Source organism: Diachasmimorpha longicaudata, chromosome 3 (assembly GCF_034640455.1).
Source record: "Diachasmimorpha longicaudata isolate KC_UGA_2023 chromosome 3, iyDiaLong2, whole genome shotgun sequence".
In the NCBI taxonomy this organism is placed as follows: Eukaryota; Metazoa; Arthropoda; class Insecta; order Hymenoptera; family Braconidae; genus Diachasmimorpha; species Diachasmimorpha longicaudata.
Genome location: NC_087227.1, coordinates 9,991,210 through 10,009,696, shown reverse-complemented (window position 1 = coordinate 10,009,696; position 18,487 = coordinate 9,991,210). Strand labels below are relative to the sequence as shown.

Genomic DNA, 18,487 nt, shown 5'->3' with positions numbered 1-18,487 from the left:
ACATTTTTTAGAATTGACGTCAACCCTCATATTCAGATAAAGCGGAGGCCTCAAGGAATGACATCTTGGACAGTTGCGTTCTCAGTGTTGACTCAGTACTGGGTGAACATGAGCGAGTCCCGTCGAGCGACAGCCAGTCCTTCGGAATATCGGCGCGCCAGAGTTGAACCTCCTCGTCTGGCTCTCACTTGAAGTGTCTACCTTTAAAGTGATTATCACGGCGTAACCTTGGTCCAACCCAATAATCATCTTGAATAAATGTTTCACGGGGAAGTGGTGGCCTATTTTTGGCCACCAAGGTCGCTCCAATATTATCACCCCTCGGTCAATCCTAATGACCTTGGTTACCCATCAATTATACGGTATCATCTCGTTAAAAACTTTTGCATCGTTCATGACTTCATTATCGTTCGGTCCTCGACGGAGGCAGTATCAGTATCTCCATCAGAATGGCGTCATTCCCCATCCCATGAGTACGTTGAAGTGCAAGGTCTTCGGTAATAACATCTTCAGCACGTTCAGCGACCCAGCTCTGCCTTCCTATTTTTGTAGAACCCAGATTTCGTTGGAAGACACAATTTCTATGCTCCAGCGCTTCCGACAGTTTACGATCTGGATGAGAGGCCATAGAATATCAATCGAAAGACCGGTGCGATCACGAATTATAGAGTTCTTTTTGTTTTACGATGCACAGGAGCTGAGACATCGACTTTTGGTCATTACCATCCCCTCAGAACAATCGTAAATCGCCCGGGGAATCGACCAGAATTAGAATTAGGACGTTGGCCCATTTAATTTTCGAGATGTCCACGAAACGGTGAATGGGCCCTTTATGTTCTGGGAGCACTGGAGCTCAGGAAAAACGCAAGAAAGCGGAAATTGATATCCGGATCTTCCTCGATTCTTCCATAAATTGCAAATCGTTTCAAGCAACTCAATGGAACTGGAATCAGAGCCTGCATAAGCAAACCTCGATGGTAAGCTTAAGCTGATTGAGCAGGAGGTACTGATAAGAAGCGATGAGAACTTTCAGGTGTCCCTCATAAACAGGATCAGCATAATATCAACGATAAGCATAATATCAAGGGTAATAATGTACACGTCGCCTTTCCTGAGTAATTCCGAGTTATCTCCATTCAATAATAGATGATTCCGAGTTTGAATTACCTTCTAGTGTCTCGCTTATTTCAATGGGAGTGGAGTGCTCTTGTTGAAGTGGATACGGATCTGTTTTGCCTGAGACAGTTGAGACGAAGCACTTCATTGTTCTTATCGGAGTTCATGAACGTTGATTACAATATCTAAGATTCTGGTGTTCAAAGTTGTACCATCAAGGGTGGATCTGTGGGATTTAGTGCCTTCATTGCAGCTTTTTCGAGGTAGAGAAGCTCCATTTTCTGTTTGAGTCCATGTGCTATTTGAAAATTGATTTTGGGGTGACATAAGGTAGTTAATTGTGATCAATCCTCTATCGATCTCATTCTCTTTTATTCATCTTGTCCTTGTGGATGGATGACAAATTGATGTTACAGAATCCAGGTTCAGTTGGCTATTGTTACAGAATGAATAAACAAACTTGAATTCTAGTTTCCGGAATAATGAATTCACCAGCCGTAGAATTTCTCACCTAATCTCTTGCCAAGTCAGCTGAGACGATTTCAAATGTCTCCATGAAACTTCCAGCGATAAGTGGTATGGGCCTGAGAAATAGATGGAGTTGGGGGGATTGAAATCCCTCCGTAAAGTTTCACGGGGATCAGGAAGCGATGTGGTGGACCACAAGAAGCGCCACAAGTAGGCTTCCACTCGCTGGTGTTCCTATCCCCGCAATTACCGGTGCTACCTTTATGTATAACCAAGTCCCACGGACTTGCCTCCAGGCTACCCTGGTAGACCAAGAGTTTTCGTGGGACATATCGGAGTTTCAATGAAAGCTGTCACACATACTCACCAGTTGTAACACAACGTCAGAGTTCCGTAGTATTTCAAACAAGATATAAACTTGGGTTAAAGTTTTTGGTGATAGTTTGGAAAATATTGGTTCGGTAAATTTTCCGGGTAATAATTAGTCCGGAATTATTGGTGCCTGGAGCTGGTAATTAAGCTTTTCGCTCGGAGTTTCCAGCTGAGGATGATGGCTAATTCGTCGAGTTTATAGATGAGTTCAACGGTTGAGTCAAGATTGTGGGGCACATCAAAGTACCTGAAGCATGAACTGGCTCACGTGGATTCACCATTATAATTGGTAATTATGTAGTACTATGTCTGGGTTTGCGATACACTGAGGTAGACACGAGTAGTTGTGAAATTTTCCCAAGTTCCACCGAATAATTTGGCGGATGTTGGGATTAAGTGATACATGATTCGATTTTTTATTCATCCGCAATTGCACTCATATTTTCAATATGCGAATTTGAAGTCAATGTGCGAATAAAATTGGTCACGGATCCTCATTGAGTTTGAAAATGCGGGCTAATTGGGTTTTTAAATTTGATTATCAATTACGTTTCAACGACTCCGGAAATTTCCAAATTCATTGCGGACATGGAGGACATTCAGAGAGGTCAATTGATTTTTTTTATCAAAAAGTTGAAGATTGTTTAATTGAAGTTTCAGGAGTATTATAACTGTACAGTTCGTGGAAAGGATCATGTCTAATTTGATTGCCTCCAGAACGACATTCGTCTAATTCAATTGAAACTTCGTTACCAATATTGAGCCAAGACTTGCAGTTCGTGGTAATTTGTGGTAGTTCGTGGTAATGAAATTGCAAGTTAAATTTGCCGGAAGATTAAAAGCGAGTATCAAAATTTCGTGAAACCAAACTGTATTTTTAGAATACCTCATGAGAAATGGGTAAATGTAGCATGCTGCGAGTGCTTTGACGCATCAAAGTGAAAGAATGAGAGGTTTCATCATCTTTTTAGCTGTCCCAGAGGATGCTATAGTGTGAATGTAATATACTTTCCGCCATGCGCTTCCTTTGCGCACCGTAGCTGGAAATAAGAGCTTTACAGACCACCTGTTCTAACCCAGTTAAAAGTAAAAGCCCGTGTAAGACTGCAGACAATGGGGCACAGAACCACAAAAAAAACCCCTCGGAAAATCGAAAATCGATGGTTTACCCTGCTCCGGGGATTTTCAAAAATAAAATAACGAAGGGACAAAGTACGTAACAATGTGCTATGCCAGCAGCTGTAATGCTCGCACGGCGATGACTGGATTCAATATCCGTTAAATAATACGGCATATTAATTGATTCATGCATATTGATTACAAATACATTGGGTGAAATACAAAAAGGTAATGTAAATGTGAAAGGGGTGAGAGCTTTGTCCCTTTGCTGTTTTCCAACAGCCAATGGAAACTGACGCGGTATAACATCCACCGGATCGAAAACCACGGTCGCTTTTTGAAATGTATGAGCACACTGCGGGCCATTGTACCAACGTTAAAACCCAGTCTGAGTTTTGCCATGTGGTTGAACCACTCGTTAGCTTATGTTTCGGGGAGGTTTCATTGAAAATTGTTGCGGCGGAATCGCGAATTTTCCAGACTGAAATTAGTTCCCTCGAAAGGTTCGAGCGGATCGTATTTCAGGGATGACTATCTTTGGGCGATGTGGCAGTTAAATGTTCACGAATATTGCGACAGGGGGTTGAGGTAGAGAGGCAGGGGGGTGTACAAAGTGTCAGGTGAAGCGATGTTTCAAAAGTGATAAATCAAATTATTATTTAGCGCACTGGCGTGGGACGAGGGTGATGAGGGACTGGAGAAAAAGAGCTCCCGATGGGGGTAAATACACTGAAAAAATTCACCAATTCTGAAGGAATCACCACAACCGATGAATCGACATTTATTCATCCCCCCGTGAACTTTGAAACTCCCGACTAAGTCCACCCTCGAAACTTCTCCTTGTGCGCGCATTATCGTTCGGGAAAACAGCCCGGGGTCATGTGAATTCTCTCAAGCCTCGAAAGGGAAACTCATCGATAAACTTTTCCACCATCAGTGTGCTATATACCGTGAATGAATAACGGAGACATGCAATTGCCTGCCCGAGATTTGCATTAAAATAATTCAAATGACTAATGAGGTCTGGGGAGGGAAATTCTAATCGGGAGCGTCTGCAGCTCCAACTCATTAGCCCAATGGATTCGTTTTAATTTTTTATTTCTCCGTAGCCACTCGGTCAGGTACTCACCCTGCTTTGCATATTTCTGCAGTTGGCGGGAATAATTGCATCGACGAAATAGAGAGCTTTCACTCCGAGTTGATGGCAATTTTCTCAACTCGTCTTATTTTTTTACCCTCGCACTTCGGCTTGTTCTGCATCCCATTCTGTTTTTGAAATCTTCAACGATGGTCGAAGTGCAATGTGGGTCGAAGAAAAATGAAAATACCGGCGTTACCCTGGATTTTACGGTACAAAGGGAACAAAGCGTCGAATGTAGACCGAATAGACGGGATCCCCAGGCATTTGTTCTGCCCCAGATGTGGTCGAGGTGGCCAACACAGTGTGCATGCGCATGGATCCGAGATTTGAAAGAACTACCATTTTTTTGTCCGGAGGGATTGAGAGGTATGAGAGAACTACACGAATACATATCATCGTTAACTATTGAAAGAAACATACATTCGTGACATACTTTGCGGTGCAGAAGGCAATAACTTCAATGTTATTACATTTTTGGGATATTTCGGGGTATCTCAGGTATGCAGTGGAGTTTGAAGGCATTCCTCCATAATTCAGTGTTGTAGAGTGCTTTGGGCTGTTGCAAATGAGAAATCACGTTGGAATTTCTTTCAATAATTCACCACCACATTTTCACTTGAGTATGTATCCGGAAGGAATGCCCAACTCCACGTGAATATCGCGCTACCAAATTATCAGAATATACTTTCAACTATTGGCACTAAACCCACTCCCCAAATATCGCCCACCGGAATCAGGGCAAGTGCCGAACTATTGAATTTTTCCACTACTGAATCTATCAGCGCACGGTAATATCTTCTTCTCATGGCTATATCGAGCCAAGATTTTTTCACATCACGTGATGAATAATAAGAGACTCCTGAATTATGCAGAAAATCACAAGATCGAATTCCAGATCCTTCAATCCCTGTTGCTTCGTCCTCAACAGAGAATAAATTCTCCTATACACCTGGTGCATTCAGTACAAAAGAGTTCACATATCTTCCGAGGCGCCTGTCACGGAAAATTCCAAGATACGATGCAGTGAATTGAACATCGTCACTGAGTGGTAAAAGAGCACGAACTATTCCAGTTGATCCTACGGGACTTGCTCTCCACCCATGTGTACATGCCCAACCCACCTTGTACCTACAAATGTCAGAGAGCTCTTTCTCTCACCCGACACCTCTGCCGTTTCCCGGGGAAAAATAGTTGCACAGTATCCTTCCCGAGGACAACGACAAAGCAGAGAAGAGGATAATAACAGCTTCCAGTTGTTCCAAGTGAAAACTCGAGACTCCGCTTGATATCAAACTCCGAAATGCTAATGCTTTCGAAAGGCTTCAACAACTAAGTAAATTTTACCCGGAATCTCAATTACTCCGGAGTTATAATTGCTATTGACGAACCAATTGAGAAGGACTACGGGCAACAAGAAATTTCTGACTAGTGGAAATGCCCCGAAACCGAAGTCATTGAAATCTCATTGTGAACCTCAACTTTTTATTTCCCATCATGATTATTGGTGTGAGGTATATCTACCGTTGCCGGTGCCCTGGAAGTCGTGCGACACGAAATCTTTTTCACGACGGGTGCAACAGGTTGTCAGGGTTAGAGAATACCCGCTAAATATTTCAATAAGAGTTCAATCCGCCATCGACACCATCAATAGCGGCCCCGGTGCGACAGCGGGTCGGGTAAATTATGACATTTCCCTTCCAAATGGAAGACGAACTCTTAAGGGTAAGTTTGCTCCCCGAGTTGAGGCGTTACAAGTCTTCAATTTGATCGAAAACAAATTAAACTTGAAATATATCGTCATTAAAAATTAATTTTACTGCAATTATTAATTTATTCGGGATAATATACTATCGCTGTTGTGACAGAAGTATTTTTCGACCTCTTTCGTAGTTTCATATTCCAACGCTGATACTGCGTTTTATGCAGAATACACAAGTAGTTATCGTACAACAGGAGTTACAAATATCTTTTTTCTCCATCTCGTTCAGGGGCAAAATCCCTCTGCAAGTGTAACGACAGAATGTGCAGTTTCTCGGTAGAAATACTCGTGTACATGGTTATGTGTAACGAGAGGAGAAAATCCCAGAGCAAAGTTTCTAATCGGGTTTTAAAGTTGGAATCGCACAGTCGCCTTGACCATTCCACATCGTTTCCGGGGATAAACTATTGGTATGAAGCGAAGCATAATGAGGGATGTAGACCGGAAGTTGGGGGAATAATCGGAGAATAAATAAATCATTTGAAATTAATGAAATTACGGAGTGGGAGCTCAATGGTGACCACTGCTGGACCCGCCCATGATCAATATTGGCCCATTGATCATTTATTAGTGTTGGTAAATCTGTCTAGAAACCCGAAAATCAAGTCTGATCAATTTTAGACGAGTGTCGGCCAACTACGGGCGAATATTCGGGGCTATAAGTGTATCCCGGGATTGACCCTTCTTTATCTTCTTTGGATCAAATTAAAAACAATGAATCAGGGGGTGGAAATTAGTCGAATTAATTGATCGGTTCAATTTCTTTTTTTTATCAACTTCGGTTGTTGACCTTCTGGAAGGGGCGAGCGTAATAAATATCGAGGGGCGCCGAAAAAGGGATCAAAATAACAGCGAAAAAATAATCAGGAAATGAGCGTCAAGTGAATTTTATTGAGACTCATCAGTGAGCAGTATACACTGTCCAGTGATCACTGGATCGGGGCTGGCATAAATGGTTTGTATACGCTTGAAACCCAGGAAGATATCTGACGGTTCCCCCATCGAATTACCGTTTGATATTGGAATCGTATAAATTTCATTTTCACACGATACTCGATGGGGGAGGCTGGACAAGATGTACCGGAAATGGGCTCGATGTTAGCCCATGGGGAATGACCAGGGATAATTGAGAATTATGCTCCAACATCATGTCTGTTAATGCACCGATATAATTCATCACATCGCAATCAGTGAATGAATTGTGGAGCGAAAAAAAAAGGGTGGAAAAACCGATAAGCAGCAGTAGCTAAATTTCCAACGACCCAATTTCCCAGTGACTTCATTATCCAGCATTTATGCTTGTCCTGTTGATGTTGATGACAAGATGCATGCGCCTGACGTGCACTCATTGTTAGCGCTCTCTCGCTTGAAATCGATACTCGAAGGCTTGTATCACATCAACATCGGACGAATTCATCTTCAAAGAGAGTTTGGACGTATAGACTGTCAGTTCTGTTGTCTGTCAAGTGATGTGGCTCTGGGGGAACAATGAGGCACAATCATCCATTGTTTTAACCAGGAGGTTTTTACTGGATGGATGAGAATAGACTGTTGCGAGTCTCAATCGAATTGGCGATTGAGCATCCTAGGACTATAATGAGCTGAGTGGATTTCAACAATCATTTCACATTGTTTTAGAATTTGTGATGATCCCGGTCATCAGTCTGGAATTATTGAACTTTCTGAGGCCATGGAGAAGGACCAATGGAAGCACTTCATGAAAATCGCGAGACCTTAACAGTCACTTACCTTTCGATTATACGAAATTCACCTCCTTCGAATCTGGAGATGGGCTCCATCTCCTTTTGATAGCTCCCCCAAGTGTTGAACCCTAAACGTTCGATCCTCGAGCTTAATCAAATTCCCTAGAAATTCGGAGCATGCTCATCCTCGATAATGACTGCGAATTACATGAACTCCATCGACCGATCCTTCAGTAGATTCAAAGGAGTGGAGATGTCCGGAAATTCGATGAGATGATGATTTCAGAATATTTTCGTTGGGGGATGAGAGTAAATAATAGTATTTGTTGAAAGACGTGAAATGGAGATTCATTAGCGAAAGACTAATGAGATAAGTATGTTTCTATGGTCATTTAACATCGTTTGTCTTCTGATGGATAATACCGGGGACCCCTACGAAGCGCAGAGTGATGAGGGTCATAAGACTTCCTGATGATCACCTCCGTCATCAATTTGAGATCATTCTTCTTCTTAAAGACATGTTCAATGACCCCTCGAAGTAATTCGGAACGATTCCGGGTCCTTGAAAGCCACTTACCTTTCGATTATGTGAAAATCAACTCCTTCGAGTCTGGTGATGGGCGCCATCCTCTCGGTTCCTGGCTGATTGTAGAGCCCTAACCTTCGATGCTCCACGTTAATCAAATTTTCTGGAAATCGGCAAGATGTTCATCCTCAATGATGACTCCCAACTCGATAAACTCCACCAACTGACCCTTCAGTACCTTCATAATAATGACAAAGTACAGAGATGTGATAAGATGAAGACTTCATACAGGAGGTTGTGATTGGATGGCTGGAGAATCCTGTTAAAAGGATTGATCCAGCGACGGAGTATAATACGATAAGTTTATTCCAATAGTCATTCAACATCGTTTGTCTCCAGTTGGAAGAGGAGGGTGACGAGGGTCATGGGGGCTTCTGATGATCACCTTCGTCATCAATTTCCCGTTATTCTTCTTTCTAAAAACACGTCGAGGGAGCCCTCGACTGGAAGCAATTCGTAAAGATTCCGGCACCTTAACAGCCACTTATCTTTCGATTATACGCAATTCAACTCCTCGAAATTTCGAGATGGGGTCTATCTCCTTATGGCTCTTCTCCGAGCGTTGAGGCTTAAAGATTCGGTGCTCCTCTTTAATCTAATTCTCTAGAAATTCGGAGCATACTCATCCCCAATAATGATGGTGAATTTCATAAACTCCATCGACCGACCCTCGAGCAGACTGAAAGCAATGAAAAAGCGCAGAAGTATGATGAGATGAAGATTTCACGATTTTCCAGAAGTAAAATGAGAAAAGTTGGATTTGTCGAGGAGGGATTATACCGTCTGAGTGAGGTGGAATATTCCCCTGGAGCGGCTAGTTCGTCATAATTGTCGTAATTGGGCATACCAGGTCCAGACGATTCTCGTGACATTTCACTCGATCTCCGTGTAAATTAATCCCTCAGAACAATAGCATTCCATTTAATTTGGCTGATCCTCGATGCTAATGGAGCTGATGTTAACGCCCAATGTATAGAGCTTTGTGCAACTATACTAATGTACTTTTGGTGGTCCATGTGGTGCCTCATCTCTATTATTTTCCGAGATATCCGGGAAAAACGGGTGATCCCAATTTCGGGCGATTTTGGTGGTTCATTACTGGGCAGTATCAGATTCCCGGTCATTTGTCACTGGGTAACTTCACACGTAGAGGAATAATCTGCTTTTGTTCCCGATTTTTTTTGCTCCAAACTTACGATACCTCCAGGAGACGCCAAAGCCACCGGCTGCCAAGCGATACACCAATAGAATTGATGCATCAAACTTGGAAAACTTCAAAACTCAAATAGCCCCGTCAGCTGCAAAAATTCTGTCGCGACTTTCCCGACAGTTCAATAATATCGCCCACAGACTTCAGACATTCTCCATCCCCCAAACATCTTCAGCACGACAACAATTCAACCCCAACCGACCCCACCCCACCAGATTGCGGTATTAATTACGAATTTGTATGCGCCACTTATTCCCGTCGACAGTACGAGACAATTGATGTCTATCAAACAATGAGTTTGTGTAACGATGGTTTATCTAAGCACGCTACTGTGCCCAAATTCAACAGAGACAGTCACGCGATGACTACATCCCTTAATCGACCACGCACACACACTCTCTGTCATGTGTGCTTCGCGTTCAATTAACGAGGGTGCCAGTTTCTCTGTGATCTCCAGGGCGAGATCGAGTGGATAGACAGCTACGGATTCCAAGCGTATAATGATCTTCCGATGAAGTAGACTAGAAGAATCGTGTCAAAATATTTACCATCTCACCTGAGGATCACGCGACTCACCTCCTTTTTTTTTCCAATTAACTCTGATTTTTCTTTCATAGTTCATCGGAAGGAGGGAATCTCTGTGATGTTGGAGGGAGTGAATTTTTCCCTGTAAAAAAAGTACTCTAGAAAGTAATTAGCCCTGGGGAATTGAAAAAAAAAAATGAAGACTGATTGGTTCTCTGAATTAAAGAGGAAACTTGATTATACTCAGGTAAGGAGTTTTGTGGGAGGCAAAAATCACGCTCCAGGGCCTTCGTCATAATTTTTTTCCGCGTCTTCCAGCCCCTGTGAGAGCTCCCACCGGCTCCTCAATTTTTTCCTAGTCACGTGGCTGGGTATTCTACACCCCTACCACCTTTGCACCCTAATCAGGGAGCCGCAGAAGTACTGTAAACCATGGAGAGCCCAGACTGGTATGTTTATTCTATTAGCAGTGTCACACTTGTCAGAGGACGAATGCCGAAGTTTCGGCTCAACGGGTTCGCGAACCGCCGGCTCGTGGTTTGACAAAAGGGGTAGCCAGATGGCATGGGGGTTAATGAAGGCCCCCGTGAAACTTTGTACCTCGGGTTCATTCATTTTTCAACTCGAATTACGGAAATTTCTCGGTTTGCGAGGGACGACGTGTCTTATTTTACGACGTTCTCTTGGAGCTTTTCTGAATAGAGTAGACCCTCGAGATAGTCGCCCTGACTAGCCCTGAGGCCGCAGGGGAAGACGATTCCGGGAATGCGATTGTATTTCCCTAGCTCCACTTGGTGTCCACGTGGGGCTCCTATTTATTTCCAGGGTATTTTTATATTTTACTCGTCTGGACGATTTTATCGTCATTTTAATTAATTACTGGGACGTCTTGGAGGGTCTGGTGTCCAGGGTACCCCTGGCGATGGCGTCAATGCATAAAAATATTCACGAATTTTCCACCAAAGTGATATACAGAATAGTCCATTGGCTTTTAGACACCTCTTTACCTCGATCTCATTCCTTTTCTCAGAATAAATTTTATCCAAGAAGACATTAGGGGCTGATATACCTGACAATGATTCATTCTGAAGATCATGGAGAATGTGAGTCGCTGAATTTTTTTGCGAATGCTGAGAAAAACTTTGTGGGACTTCGTTGTTTGTAAAAAAAAAGGATAAAGGAAAAAGGATCAGCAGTGCTCAGGAGTGAGGTGGCTCAATTCCTCCTGATATCCTGCTGGGGTAGCGAGCTGGCAATTAAGACCCGGAGTGAGTTTCATTAATTCTATCCATCACGAAAAAATTTGGCCAGCGACTTTTTCCTCAGGTGGAGGGCTGAACCCAGTTTCTACGGCGATAATGTCCTTAGAAGTGTAATGTTCGGAAGTGATTGTCATCGTAAGAATTTTCTCGGTTGAAACAAGTGGATAATTGCTTCATTTGTCATCCACGGCTGTTGGTTCACTGATGAATTAGCAATATTGTTTTTGAAGGGTGCAATTTTTCGGCAATTTTACGAAACATATAGCACCATTGACAGACGATATATTAGTGTGAATAAAGGATATTCTATATATCATTCGCCTGTCTATTTTTATCCTTCGTGAAGAAATACAGACAGATATGTAATTAAGTGATAACGGAGGCAGACAGTTTATTAATGAACTAAGAAGAGCAGGTACAGTTTAACAAGTCTCTTCGTCTAGTGATCGATGTTCCTCCTCGCTTCTCAAATTCTGGGGCAATTATGAATGTTAATTTCAATGAATTGTTTACAGCGATTTAAAATATCGTGTCATGGGATTTCCATTCGATGGCGAATTTCTACTTAACAGTAAAAATATATTGTTTATTATGATTACGATTTTTATAATGCATTTATAACTCTATAAACGTGAATTTATATTAAATTTCAATGAAGAGCAGAGCGCTCGTCATATTTTGTTATAAAAAAACTATATAAAAATCATCTTTCTCGCGAATTGAAAACGACCAACGAGATTCAGCGATAATATAACCTTTTTTATGCAATATCCCACAAAACTTTTATTTCACCAGCACTAGGACACCCCCCGACATCTTTAAAGTCTCTCAAAAGTCCCTTGAGGCATAGCAGCGCATCGGACAGAGAACAGAGGGAATAAAAAAAAATTGTAAAGTGTCATTGGTTTTGAGGACGTCGTCAGAAACGTCACTGCGAATCGATTGTTCCATTATTCTCCCGCGTCTCATTTCACGTCAACTGCATCAGGAGCCCCCACGATAGACATCCAACGTGAATATTATATCAGTTTCGTTTCAGTTCTCCATTGTACCTTGAAAACAACTCGATACGAGCGATCTACCCCTCACAAAAAAATACAGTTGAAATTTATCCCGCATATGGAGGCTTTGTGATCATGAGCTTTACATTTTTTATTTATTTTTTTATTTTAAAACATTGGGGCAATGGTGGCTGCCAACTGGGTTCGATGAACCATTTAATTAACTTTGAAACAGACCACCATGAAAATCCCATTCGCAACCAATTTTTTATTCACTGGAAATTCGCCACCGCGTTTATCCTGTCATGTACAGCATTGTCATGTAATTTGAGACCAAAAACTGTCTCATTAAGAAATATTTGCGTACACGGAAGTGACTTCCACACTTACTCAGCATAATCGTCCACTAATTACGATCAATAAAGAGAAAAAAAACTCCATTTACACTTAAACTCAACGACGAGAAGATTCAGCTGTAAAAACGGGTTTTTATTTTTCCATTTCCATTCCTAACGACTTCCGTTGTTAAATCTTTTTGTTACAGTTTTCAAGTTGGACCGAGGGCAAAATGACTTTCCTTTCCAGATAGAAATCTTTGAGATGGTGGAAAACAATTAAACAGGGATTTAATTGCAGATGTTGGAATTACGATTCTACAGTGTTTCGACACTTGATGGAAAAACCAATTACTTGCGAACTCTTGGAATCGATAATTGGAGGTTTGACGGTTCTATTCGCACTCTTCGCACTCGTGTCTCCCTCATAGTTTGTTTTTTTTTATTAAAGCTTTTTTGGGGGAATCCCTTTGATCTCAAGGAACGGTAGGAAATAATCTCACTGAAGAAACCGACTGCAACCGGAAAGAACAACCACTAAGGAGCAATTTAATTAAGTTTCACCTCGCGTAATATTCCCATCAAGATCATCGGGCCGACGATAAACTCGAGATTTAAAGGACTCGGCTCGTCTTATGTAGCCGCTCTGATCCTGGTTTGATAGTGCAACATAATCTGAGAGTGGATAAAAAAAAGTCCAGTGAAAGCATACGCGGAAAGAGAAGAATTCATGTGGGTTAGGAGTGTGCAATAAGGCTTTTTATCTCGGACAAAAACTGACGACCGCATTCCCATCTCTTCATCAAGTCCTCCACCCTCTCCCCCGGACAACAAAACAGCTGTTCGCGGATACAGAGCAGCAGAAGGACGCAATCGTGGCCGCATTTGTGGCTGACTTTTTGCGGAAAATTGAGAAATTCAGTCGGGGTAATTTTTCCCACCGCGTGTGACAGCTGATGAGGGCCCGACACGTGATGAATTATCGATCTGCTTTCCTCTTTGATTGATGGACTGGTACATCAATGGCTCGCCTGATGGTTCAGATTCTTTCGAATAACGGACGATGGAATTTAACGAGTTTATTCATCAGAGATTTAGCGAACACGGGGCTCGGAACGGAATGTGGGTATTGTTTGTTCTATTAGGGGTTGTTTGAATAATAATAGTAAATGTGTAGTGATTTTTAACGGAGAATGAACCCACATTACCCTCGATTTTCATCATTTTCTGCGCGAGGGAACCTTTGGACCAAATTCGTCGGTTGGAACTTGCAAAATGTAATGATCGCGAATTTATCGTACCGTCAATAAACAACCGATCAACCATTCACCCAGAAATTAAGCACTTCGAGGGGTCGATAAAGCGTACCCCTCATTATCAATTCTGTTCCCGGGAAATGTCAATAAAAATAATTTTACCGTTCCTCCGGATCAGTGGACAAATTTAAAAAAAAAATCGAGCGAAGCATTCTCGGGGACATTAGCGATCTCGTGTCGATGGTGGAGTTTAATCCGTTTAACTGTCAAAATGACTCGAAAACAAAAAGTATATGTTTATTTACCGGCCTTTTGTATATAGACCTATCCATGAATTATTCAATTCCTAGGAAGCGAATATGAAAAAATGAAGTTTGCCGTATTAAATCACGAAATATAAATCGATCATAAATTTATCATCCCGTAACCATACGATGAATAACTCACCCCTCCGGCTATAAAAATCAACAATTTCGAGTGCTCAACAAAACATACTTCCTATTGCCAATTCCGTTCCCGAGGAATGTCAATAAAAATAATATTACCGTTTCTGCGTATCAGTGGATGAATTGTCAAAAAAATTCAAGTGGTTCCTCTTTGCCTCTCTCTCTCTCTCTCGGGCAATAACAATTTTATTTCATGGTGGTCATGAATTTAACTAGTACAGAATGGGACAGTCAAAACGCAGCTACCGGTAATTCAATTTGTCCGACGCCCAGTTTTGCCTCATCTCTCTCCCTAACGAGCTCACCCCTGTGTGTCGAAGCTACGTAAACGGCATAGTTTTTCCCCCGGTGTATTTCTCCACCACTTTTGTATTCTCTGCGTGTCCATTTATTCTCCCTCCACCCCCACCCCCTTCTCATTCAAGAATAGTTTTTTTTTCCTTTCAAATTTGGGCTTTGTAGTCGCTGAAAGTGAAGTTTCCAATTTTTTGTGATGGGAATAGCGAGAATTGAAATAAGTGAGTCATGTCCTAAAAATTGTTAACAATAGTCCCTCGATCCAGTAATTTACCAAAAAAATTCCATTGTCCACTCATTTATCCCATCAATTAGTTTCATTACTTGTCCGAACAATTTTTATCATCAATTGATCCACTTCAATCACTTGTTTTACGATGTTTTCGGGGAATAGAATTATTTTTATCGATATATTTACCTTGGAAGTGGTGGAATGCAGTCCGCGGGCGGTCCTTTCAGCCTTCACTGTGTAAAATCCACGATATATTGGAAATGCATTAAATCTTGATATAGTCCACGTCGACACTATTTTCCATCCATCCCGTCTCTTCCTTTTTTTCCTATCTCACTCGCATATTTCACACCCGCGGTGATGGCTACACACAAACTCCCATATCCGTTCGTTTTTAATTATCTGTATATGAGGAGTAAAAAAAACATCGGTGATTTCTGTTGAATAAATAAAAAGTGAAATTCAATTTTTTCATTCATTTCCACGCATCGATTTGTGATGAAGGAATTTGGAAAGAATTCCAATTTAATTGAATCGTATCGCTCACAGCAATTTTTATTTCAATGAACAACGAATAAAAATTCTGATGAGGTGGGGCACCATCAATTGCCATACGATATTTTTAAATTACTAAAAAAAATATTATTTTAATTCACCTGGAACAATTAATAGAAAATTTCATGGGAAGAAATATAAACAAAAATCTGTTGTTCTCGATATTAATTAAATTCAAAAGGACATTGATTACTAAACTTCTCTTTCCACCTCCCCCCCCTCCTTTGACACCTTTCATCGAGAATATAAATTCACAGGAGAAAGTTTTCCGAAGGGATGAGATCGTAAACTAGGATTAGCCTCGAAAATGTTATCGCGGTGAGAAATTACAACACTTCTCAACTACAATTTTTTTCACCCATACATATACTGTATGTATTTTTCCCCCGCAACGTACGGTGTCGACCCCGAGAATGAGAGCACGAGGTATGGAATTATGGGAGGGAGAGAGAGATGGAAAAAGAGAGACACGAGAAAAGTGTTACAGAGGACAAATGTCCCCAGGGTTTTTGCCACAAGTATTCGCTGGTCGTGACACCCCAGAGTGGTGTTATCGAACAAAAACTGACTTTTCAAAATTAACCGAAATGGCTGTTTCGAGGGGGGAAGGGAGAGAGGAGTGAGGGTGTGAGGGGTAATACGAATGGATGGATGGGGAGAGGGAATTCGAGTGTTTTCGCTGAAGTGAAAATAATTTTGGGCTTTAAAAAAATTCTCAAACGTCGAGGGATCGAGAGGCTCAACTCATTTATTCCCGTCCCTACATTCTCGGGGTAGAAACATTGATGGACTCGAGAGAAGACAAAATAGGGGGATGAAAGGAGACAGAAGTATGAGATTTTTTTTTACATTTATTTGTGGAATTGAGAAATGTAAAATCACCGGATGTAATTAATCAGATTTAATTCACGTTTGTAGCGCCATGTGTTCCTCCCTCACGTGCACTTTTTTACCCATTCGCCAATATAAGTCTCTAAACGTCAATCCCTGGCTTCATACATTTGATTCACAGGATAAATATAAAAATTTTCCACCGAATATATCCTGAGGTCCGAGAAAACGGTCAATAAAATTCTGAGAAGAGTCATAAAATTGATGAAAAGCCGTTTAGATGTTCGAGAATTTTATAACACAGAGATAAAACTCTCTTAATATATTGAACGTGAAATCGGGAATAGCGGGCTGATAGTGATAGTTTTGCCCATTTAGTTTTGCGAACCGCACACGGTTTATCGAGCAAGCCACGCGCTATTGCAAAATAACCCATCGAATTGTCCAGCCTCGTGTGACAAAATAAACCGGAATTTAGGAAGCCATTCAGCCCCTGAAATTTAGAAAACCGAGGAAATTACTTGGAAATCGTGATTACAGTCGAGCGAATTGCCGACGAATTTAGTGCACGTTCCACACTGAAAATTATCATGATTCGTCCATATTTCTTCTCAACTTTTTACTACATTATAATAATTTCCTGAACTTACGTAAAAAATTGTCGCCCTTATGTAATTAGAATATTCGTGATTTGATTGTTTTGGTGCCTTGGTATCGACATGTCTAAATTTTTCTTCAATGCATTTCAAGTTCAGTGAATCAAACTTGAAGGTCGACAATATCAGTACAGATAGTTTCCCCTCGTGTTTATTTTTTTTCTCACAAGATAAACGATAAATGTCGGTCTCCCCGTACCCACAGTATCCAATAATGCGAATTTTATCGCATGGAAATTCGAGGATACTCGCCAGCAGAAGTCCTCAATTTCTTCCGGCGTTCACTAAACATATGCTCTCATCGAAGGGATAAAAAATAGCGGTACCATGAATTTAAACCGGGCGAAGTAGCCTGACGCTCTTGGATTAATATCCACAGTAACTCCGAGTGAATCTCGATATCCACTGGGAGCCTCTCGCAACCGAGTTGTGAGAGCAATTTTTATTTAACGATTCGATCGACTGGCCAGGGCGAGGGCCGTCGCGCGACTGAGCGAGGAACGAATGCCCGCAGCATCCCTAACCTTCCTTCCCCCATCATATCCCCGTGTAGGCGCTGCAACCCCCTTCCTTGTCACATCTCGCCCCTCCGCAGTTTCTTTTTTTCAATCCCTGAGTGGCAGTCACACACCGGTAGACAAAAACTGCCCTCAAACTAATATTTTTTCCCCCAAAAAACCCATAACGTGACAATCGAAATGTTGACCCTCAGGAAAAATGTGGACTATTGCGTTAACCCTTAAACTGAATTTAGAGTGATATTTGGGGCTTAAAAAAAAATTCCAACGCCATTTTGGTAATTTTCATTTTGATTTTCTCTGGTCAAACTGAACTCACTTGCGAATATATTTTTTCTCTCGGTGTATGCAATTTCCCAGATCGCCGGTGAGCTTTTCTCATGCATTTTCCTCTGTCATACGAATGTCTACTATTTAAACGAGTGCCTTCCAAATCCCCCGCCCTCCAGTTTTTGTTTTGCGCATAAAGATCTCCCTGTTGTCTCGGGGAAACTATAAAAATATCCGTATTCACAGGCTCGTAGAAAATAATTCACCTTCTCGTTGGGCTCTGACGTATGCGGATACCAGCGGGCGTCTTTATCCACGTGGATGCCCTTGTCAAGGGTTGAAAACAATTCCCATTATATTATGTTTCTTACCAAGGTACAGTTGAAGGAGGTGGGAGACGGAAAGAAAAAAAAATATTGAACCCAATAGTCACTCGAATTTAAAATTTGTTTGTGAAATTTTTCCTCGTGTTCACTAACCGAGAAGCGAATTTCTCAACGACTAAGTGCAACACGTCTACCCGCCCACTACCCCTTACAATTTATTGACACTTCACATTAACTACTTTGTTCAGCACACGAAGGGGTAAATATTGGAATTAATTTGCGGATTACAACCCAAGGAGGCATTAACGCGTGATATACATTAATGGTAAAACGTCGGTTGTGTAATATCACAGAGGCGCCGTTAAAGAGCCCCGTACAACCCCCAATGCCTGAATTTTATGGATTATATCGGCTTTTGTGATATATCGAGCGACCGTTTATATTCACGCGCAGGAAGAGAGCCTTTGGTGTCTATCCGTCTCGTCGAAATGATAAGGGTTGTA

The 18,487-nt window shown here is 41.6% G+C and overlaps 1 protein-coding gene across 3 annotated transcripts in view; it reads right to left on the bottom strand.

Annotated features, from left to right (window-relative positions):
• LOC135159971 (monocarboxylate transporter 10) overlaps positions 1–17,367 on the bottom strand; it is a 61,451-nt gene extending 44,084 nt beyond the window's left edge. For 2 of the 3 annotated variants that reach the window (XM_064116058.1, XM_064116061.1), the window contains exons 1-2: positions 16,865–17,367; positions 15,015–15,230 (exon numbers count right to left, since the gene is read on the bottom strand). The gene's annotated coding sequence lies outside the window, so the exon portion shown is untranslated. The remainder of the gene's footprint in view (positions 1–15,014; positions 15,231–16,864) is intronic. The other variant, XM_064116059.1, reaches the window with a different exon arrangement.
• Between the last annotated feature and the right edge of the window lie 1,120 nt (positions 17,368–18,487).